We start from the raw sequence: 8,807 nt of genomic DNA, 5'->3' as shown, positions 1-8,807 counted from the left end.
CTCTGGAGTTGGACACACTTTTTCTCTGTACATTGGGTGCTTTTAAATTTCACTGTCCGAAATCTTTTGTATCCAGAATTCTGATAGCCTTCATCCTTCCCTACCTTTCAGCAGTCCAACCGCCCATGCATTATTTAAGCGTAGTTAAGTTTTCCACTGATTCTAACATAAATTTGAGCAATATATTTTTAAAACCCTCTCCTTTTTTCTCCTGTTTTATGTGTTTTGCTACACCAAGGTTTGAAGCAGAGTGCTAAGGAGCATGACACCACTCCAGTAAAGCTTTCAGTCATAAACAAGCCCACTACTTTAACCATTGGGTAACCAGCTCTGCCAGTGACTGTGTGTTTAAAACATAATATGTACAGAGTTAGTGCCAAAATGCTTAGCATCTTGCAAAACTGAGTTGTAGCCTAGTTGTTAGGAAAGTGTCCTCTATCTCACTCGATATTGTTGATCAATCATAGGTTTGCCAGTCTAGAAGCCATCCTGCATGCATTTCTGTCTTGGTAGCCCCTGGGAGACAGCTCCTCTGTCACTGCTGCTGTAGCACTGCCTACAGTGACTGGGGAAAGGTTAAAGCTTCGGGAAAGGTTATACCTTTGCTCCGAGAAGGTGTCAAGACCACGAATTATTGTCCGGGTGTCTTGTGGATCAAAGATCCATCGATCTCCAGGACTGACAATGTTAGGCACTCTTGTCTTAGAATCGGTGCAAAAAACTCTCAAGATCTGGGAAAATTTTTTTTCCTGGCACTTAATCCTGAGGTTTATAGTGGAACTAGGTAGAAGTGATATTGAACAAATAATGCCAGATAGGCCACTGTATACATGTTGTCTCTATATCTGTGCATGTTGTATATGTACATCTGGATATTGTACCTACTGTATCTGTAATTGTACTGTAATGTAATTTTGCTCTTACCAATGCTCATTTTACGTGGAAACACTCACTACTTTACATGGCAAGCGTGGGTTTTACTCCATTAGGTGGTACAATATGCTGAGATTGACTCACTCATATGCTGCAGTTTTTCTACCATTATGGACTCCTGGTATTAGCCGTTTTGCATCATTGGTCACCGCAGTAAATAGATATCTACTCTTCAAGTTAAAATTCAGAAAATTCTCCTTTTCAGAGCACTTAAAACCAAATTTCAGTTTTATAAGCTTTTTTGTTTGTTTAATTAGCTTAAGAATTGTTTTCAATAAAGTATTTTACAGGTGCCATTGTATAACAAAGTTGTTTAAGAGTATGGGAAAAATGCAGTACAAGAGAAATGCAAATCTGCATAAGCCTCATTGTGATTTAACCCTTTTAGAGCTGAGTGTAGCATAAAGGGCTTGACTTTTTTTTTTCCCCCCTGCAAATGTATATAGACTGCACACAGACTGAACCCCTCACTTATGCTACAGTCTTGGCAATAATGTGTTCAGTTAATCTGCACAATGTAGAGTCATCCCCTCAAAAAAGTAATTCACTTCTTTAAAAACTAGGAGGAAAATAAATATGGTGCAGTAAAATTGTTGAGTAGAGGAATCTATCTGGACATTTCACAAAACATTTCATTATGCTGATAATTCCCAGAAGTGCTCTCAAGAGTGCTTTAAGCTGAGGATTACTGCACTGGATCTGATGGACTTTTTTTGTAGCCCCTTTAAAAGGCAGTGAACCGTTTTTCTATTTTATTTAAATAATGCCCCTTAAAATGGATTTTTAGAGGTATAATAACTCCTTAAGAGTCAGTTATGCTAAACAGTTTCTCTTGATAGAAATGTTGTAAAACTCGTTAACTGCACAATTTCAGATGCCGGCTTGGTGAACACTAACTGACATGTGAATGGCCAGAGTTTGTAAAATAAATTGAAATAGTTGTTGTATCACACAGCTAGCAATGCACAAGCTGTAGGCCACAAGGGGCTCAAACCTGACAGAAAATTACTTCAAGATGAATGAAAAGTGCTTGTTTCTCTTTATTAGTTTTTAGAGAACAATGAAAATGTTGAATTGTTTACAGAAGGGTTGATTAAATGTGGTCAGTAGGGCCATGTCCCTACTGCTAACTGTTAGCCTTCCCAGCCCCCAGCCCCTTCCCTCCACCCCATGCATCTTCTTATAGACTATTATGGTCACACATCTGTGTGTGAAATGTGCTCATTTTGACATTCCTCTGCTGCTCTGAGCTGTTGAGGCCTTTGTTAGGTAAAACACTGTTGTCAAGCCTAACAAGCAGGTCATGCAATTTGCTGGACACTGCAGCAGAGAATAGCCCTGCTATGAATTGCTTCGGCATCTAACAATGCTCGGTTCAATATCGAAATACATATGTATTTTTTTCCTTTGTTCAGCCCTGATACTTTCAATATTTTGAAGAAATACATATTTTGCATTTAAAAAAAAAAAAAAACAAAATGGGTTTGACATCACAGCACACTGTTTGTTTTATTCTTTTGTTGTTAGATACATTACGATGGGAGGGGAAAAAAGAGACTTTAGCTGCCCTTTTATGACCTAAATTCACTCTCTATGTGGTACTAAAGGCAGAAAGAGGAGATGTATCATGCCATACTATATTCTACCAGATTATTTGGTCTGCTTTCAAAGCAATTCAAATTAAGGCCACTTTAGGAAAAGTAGTATTTGCATGAGATGGCAACAACAGAAAATGTCCCTTTGAGGCAGTGACTTTAAAAACAACTTCTTAAAGATCAGGTTCATTTAGCAGCAATCAGGAGAGTAAAAACCACTGGATATGTTACTATGGCTGTTGAACAAAATTGTCTTCTTTTTTTCTCTCCACCCTATTCCATAGCCTTCATCCCTTCCCCCTCTTCCCCAGAAGAAAAATCAACCACTAATGTGCAAGGCTTTGAATGCTATTTGTGGCAATCTGTCACTTTACATAGTGTTCCGCCCTGATGTGAAAGCAGGATTTTCTTTTTTTTCTATCTGCAGAACATGCTTTTCCAGGCCTATTATGTGTATAAACAATGGCATATGTAATTACCTTTCCAGGGTGGCAATTATTTCTCTGCATCAACAACTGAAGTTAAGGCAATCCATCCCACTGCCCCCCCACCTCCAAATAAAGGGTATCGTAAATATTAAAAAAAAAAAAAAAAAAAAACACACACACAAAAACAACAACAATAAAACCAACAACCAAAAAAAAAAACCAAAAACATTAGGGGATCAAATCAAGGCTGCTTATATCAGCCTGGGAAGGGACAGATACTATCACTGCAGCCTTTAAATGTCAGCATGATCTTTTTTTTCTTAGCAGTAATTGCTTTACATTTTGTTTCAGATTGAGTCATTTCAACCTTTGCCTACAAGCCAGTTTTTGCACCCCACCTCCTTACAGTGAAAACTTTTGCACTTTTGCTAGGGTGGATTTCCTTGGCAATTCTGTGGGTAAGAAAATACCATACCTGTCATGTCAGAGCTGTTGGAGGGTGTGAAATGCTGACTTTCTTGTCTTGCTTCAAGCTACAAGAGGTTATGCAGGGTAGTGGGTTGAGAGAGTGAGGGATGAAGGAGAGTTTTTCTTTTCTTTCCCCCATTATGTGCCCATCTTGCTGTGTTCCTCAGTGTTACTGAGGAACATCCATGCTTTCAGCTGGACATCCATGGACAGATCTGTCATCGCTTCACTGTATCTGACAATTTAACCTAGCTCAAGATTTCCACTCTTGCTTTAAACCAAGGGTCTGATCCTACAAAGCATTACGGCTAGGTCTGTGCTGAGAATTCAGGTCAGACTACCCCAGACCCCTTAACTGCATTATGGGAGGATGGTACCATTCCCATTCCTCTGTTCAGAGACCCCGGGGGGCTTCTTGCTGCCTCCAGTGAGAGCCATGCATGGGTAGAGATGGCATGGGGAGCAGTGCCCCAGCAGTCCCAGTAGCCAGGAACCATAGCTCATGTAACTGGCGCTCATTAGAGCAGCCTTATCATGAAGGAAAACATCAGCGCAGGTACTGCCCAATCATATGCTTACAAAACCAGTCTAAACTACCTTTTATACCTGGGGAAGTGGAGGGTATGATACTGGGGCTCAAATGAAAGTCATACAGCAATGTGCGTTTCTTTTTCACTATTGATGCAAATTAAATTTACGAAATGCAAAGTCTGTTTGCTGGGAACAACATATGCTTATATTTAAAAGGATGTCTTGCATCCTTTCTCAAACAGGTTTAAGTGAGGACTTTCCTGAGCAAAGACAGTCTTAAATATATGCTTAATTCTCAGTAATTATGGCAAAACTGAAGTCGATTCTTGTAAGCGCCTTTTGCTCCTGACAATGTTGTCATCAGTGTGCCTAATAAGGTACTCTTAATGCAGATACAGTTAAGCGAAAGGTGTTGTAATGATGTCTGCTTCATTCTCTTCCACACCTTATGGACTGGGAGGCTGGCTGCATGAATGCCCTCCATGTGTTATGTGCTTATACAAATTAAAGACCAAAAGGAGGAATAGGACCAAGAAGAAGTATAAACAAACAAAATCAAAACCTCAGAGTAGTGTCCACTTGCTTATCCCGTATATACAGGCATTTTATTATTCATGAAGATGTCGAGTGGCATGCATCCTAGTTTTCCATTTATCTGGCAGGAAAGGCACTGCAGATGAACAGGTTAAAAATTTCCTTTCCTTCCCTTCTCGTCTCCAGTTCCTTTGCTGAAGGAACGGTGAGCAGCAAACATACGTAGTTACATGCATTCTCCAGTCCAGGGACAGCACCAGCATATTAATTGAGCCGAATGCTGCGAGCAGCTTTCCCAAATTTATATCTGGTGGTGATGTCAACGGAGGGGAATAAGAATTAGTAGAAGTCTTTCAGTTTTGTCTGCCTGGTAATGGATAAAAGAGAAACGAAAATCTCCTACAAAATGGAAATCACAAACAGCTCTGCTGGGGAATACAAACACAGCTTTGAAACCTTTCTTTCTTTTGCTTTCAATAGCTGTGAACATAAATCACAAGAGCCAAGCCAGGGGAAATATTAATCCTGCCACCAGGATCTGTCTCTGACTCTCTTCCTCGCCAGTTTGAGTAGGTGGTTTTGGAGTTACCCCAAGTGCTGATTCCATCGTTGCTTAGACTATTAATGAGCTTTCTCAACAAGAAAACATTTTCTTTTGTCTCAGAGACAGTTCTGAGGGCTGTGTTCACCTCTGCATCTGTGCAAATAATATCTTTATAAGATTTGAGATAAGGTCTGTTAATGGAAAGGGGAAAAGGGTATACTGTGAGGTGATGGCATCACCCTATGGTGGTGGTACCGTAAGCTGGTGTTACTTGCCAGCTAACCTCCAATTACAGCTTTCCTTTCCTATACCTCCTTTCCTATGAGGACCTTAAAATACTTCGTTTGCATAAATCAAGACTCCTAGTTCCACTAGGCAATGGAAAAGTATTATTATACTTGTTTTCATGTGAGTACACAGAAATGCAGAAAAAAATAAATGTCGTTATCAAGAATAACATAAAGTTGTTGCTAAAGCTGGGGATAGAACCACAGGTCCAGACTGCACCTAAATAGACCCCCTCCTCTGTTCCGTGCTGTTAAGTGTAGGGAGTAATATCCAAAAGTTACTGTGTTATACTGTTCATATGCATTTAGTCAGTCCTGTTTGCAGGATCAGGAAACAACTGTGAAGCCATCCTTCTCTGCAAAAACATGTAACAAATATTAATTTTGTTCTGGCTTGCTTTTTACCAAGCAAGTAGTAAGTAAGTAAGAAAGAGAAACAAAAATCTCCTAGAGACTGGAGGAGCTCTCATTCTGCCCAGCATGTTCTCTACTCTGAAACCTAACTGGGAACTGCAGGTTACATCCCAGCTGACACCACTGAACTTTTTAACAGAATCAACTGGTTGGGAGCTTTGTGTGCAATACAGAGCCTTGTTAGTAGTCCTGGGTGAGGATGTGATGACTTCATCTCCCCTAACCTGTCCCCTAAAACTGGGAGTGGCTCCAGGGTTTTTTAAGTAGTGATGTTCTTTTCCCAGTTAAAGTAGTATTATAAGGTTTTGTCTGGTGAATAGAGCAGATATTGTTTCTCACTCATTTTTATAGTTTCAGCTTCCAGAAAACACCATAGATGACAGTAAAGCTGCCGTTCAGTAAGACACCAAGACTGCTCCTATTAGGAAGGCCCTAATAAACACAGACACTTTGCTGCTTTTATTTCAGCTCAGAATATGTCCAATCCAGCAGTCACTGAATTCAATCTTATCTGTTCAGATGATGGGTTTTGATGAACTGCATAAACCTGTCATTAAGGGGAGGACAGGTTACAGTCACTACTCAGGATGTTACAGTTTTCTTCATTGTTTATTGCAGATAGGGTAATGTAGCACAAGCAGAGACAGAGAAGATGAAAGTAAGGTTAGTTAAACACTGAGGTACTTTGTGATTAAAAAGAGTGATAGTATCAGGCCAACAGTTCAAAGGTTCAGTGTAAATATTGTTCATCTGTTTGTCTTTTCAGTTGTGACACTGGTTAGTGGAAAGATACCAAACTTCCATGTAAGACAAATTTTACAAAGGAAAACCACACACATAAAAAGTGGCCTCCGTTCCCTGATACAGTAATAATAATTAAAAATTTAAACCTTTTACCTCTGTAAACATTATTATTTCTGCTTTCCTTTTTGCCTATGACCTGCAGGTGTTATATGTCTTTCCATGGCCCTTTTACTCCAGTCTTCTTATCGGCAATTACTTACACAGTAATTCAAATCCAATTTCAATATTGACTACTAGGTTGTAAGCTCTGTGTCAAACGCTGGCTCTCTAGCATGTTCTCTTTCCATTAAGAACTTAGGAAACATTAAGACTTAGGAAAGGGAAAGGAAAAAAATATCTAGCAAGTGATGGCAGCAAGTCAATTATGCTTGTTTTGCATGGTCCTCTGAGTTCACATTAAATTCATATTGCTCCTGGTACTTAAAAAGGAACATTTCCATTAAAAATTAAAAGAGGTAAAGACCATCTACAGTGCATAACATAAAATCTATTATTTTTTTTCTATCTGGCAGCAGATCACAGCTTTGTCCATCTGCACAGAGCATGTGTCCCTCCTTGAATGATTTCACCAGCATTTGCTAGGCCAACACTAATTAACGTTCTTTGGGACCAGTCTTTACCGGTCTTTGCAGGAAAGCCCTGGCTGAATCATGGAGGTCACTTGGCCCGGTACTCAGCCAGCTGCGAGAATGGTGCCGGGAGGAGATGCTCTGGTGATGTTACACGGTGGTGCTTTATTTCGAGTGCGGGGCCAGCCCCAGCCAGGTCAAACTCAGAACCAAATACGTGATGATATGAGTGCATGGATGCCACTGGAGTGACATAAGGGACAAACGTCACTGCCAGCATGGTCTTAACAGGACAGCGAAGTGTCTCCAGTTAACTCCCTGTGTTGCAAACTCCTAGACACAAAGAACAGACGTGTTGGTCCTGTTTTTGTACAGGAGCTAAAACAGAGGAATGCTGGCCCGTGGCTGCTACAGGGTGTCCCATTTCAAATATTTAAAGTAGTGGATGAACGCCCAACACTGATTTTGCCAGTGTTGCAGAAGGTAACCACCAACAATTGTCTACAGTCCATAATTAAAAACTTGTCCCACTGACGGCCTTAATTTCTGCTATAGAGAGTAGCCAGGAAAAAGGTCCACCACATCACCAGATGGTCTCCCTGTTCTGTGGTTTTCTTTTGTAAGATGGATACTCCTGACTATCAAATAGAGTTTATTCTGTGAGTTGGTGGGTGTATTGCTGTCTTCTGCTCTTGCAACCATTTTCTGCCCCCCCAGAGGTGCCTTCAAAGAGAACATCCTTCTGCTTCTACGTTACACCCTTCCTGGTGAATGCTCTCTAGTGTGGTCTGAGGGATTCCTCAGGTATTTTCTTCTGATCCCTCCCATTTTGGTTAAACGTGAAGATTAAAAATGAAAACTGTTCAGGCTGGTGATGACCAATGTATGGAAAACATCAGATACTCTTCTGTTCAGCATCATTGCTGAAGGTGAGAATGGTATGTTATGGTCTTGTGTGCAGCTGCTTGACAGGTGTCTAGGAAAATAACCTAATATGCTGATATCATTTGTAAGGAGAAACAATTGATTCTGTCAGGTTTGCAAAAAGTGTTTTGCTTTCCTTTCTACCTGGGTATTTTTTAGTGACTGCCCAGGTTATTTGTGTGTCACTGATCCTACCTGAAATCACTGGATTCTTTGTTCTGCATCTGGAATTAAAATGCACTTATATTGATAATAAAGTGGAAAAAACCCCAAACTGATTGATCTGAATTGTGTATGTACATACATCAGATGGTCTGGCTGATATTCTTTGGACAGCTCTACTTCCCCAGATTCTTAGACTACATTTCTGCTACCTGTGAGCCAAATGCCGCTCTCACTTTCGGAAGTCCTTGTGTGAAAAGCAACAGAACTCTGCCACTTTTCAAAGACGTTCTCTATTAAATCTTTCTGTGTTCCCAGAAAGCAGGACCTTCCTTCTTGTATGGAAGTTGAGGTCCTCGTGATGTCTCCTTATGCCAGGCATTAAGAAAAATGTACCAATATTGTGAGACCACTGCAAGCACTTGGGTCCTGTAGCTTTCCTGCCATCTGTCCCACTCATGTTTTAAAGACAGTTATACCCTATTCATCTGAAGTGAAACTAGGTGTAGCACCAGCCGAATAAATATCCGGGAGAATCTTTTTTTATTGAGTAGGCAATCTAAGAATCTGTACTGCACGCTAAGGTTTGTCATGTAAACAACCAGCAAATTTTT

This window comes from Accipiter gentilis, chromosome Z (assembly GCF_929443795.1).
Source record: "Accipiter gentilis chromosome Z, bAccGen1.1, whole genome shotgun sequence".
In the NCBI taxonomy this organism is placed as follows: Eukaryota; Metazoa; Chordata; class Aves; order Accipitriformes; family Accipitridae; genus Astur; species Astur gentilis.
The sequence above is the reverse complement of the archived record's forward strand: the minus strand, read 5'-3'. Positions refer to the sequence as shown.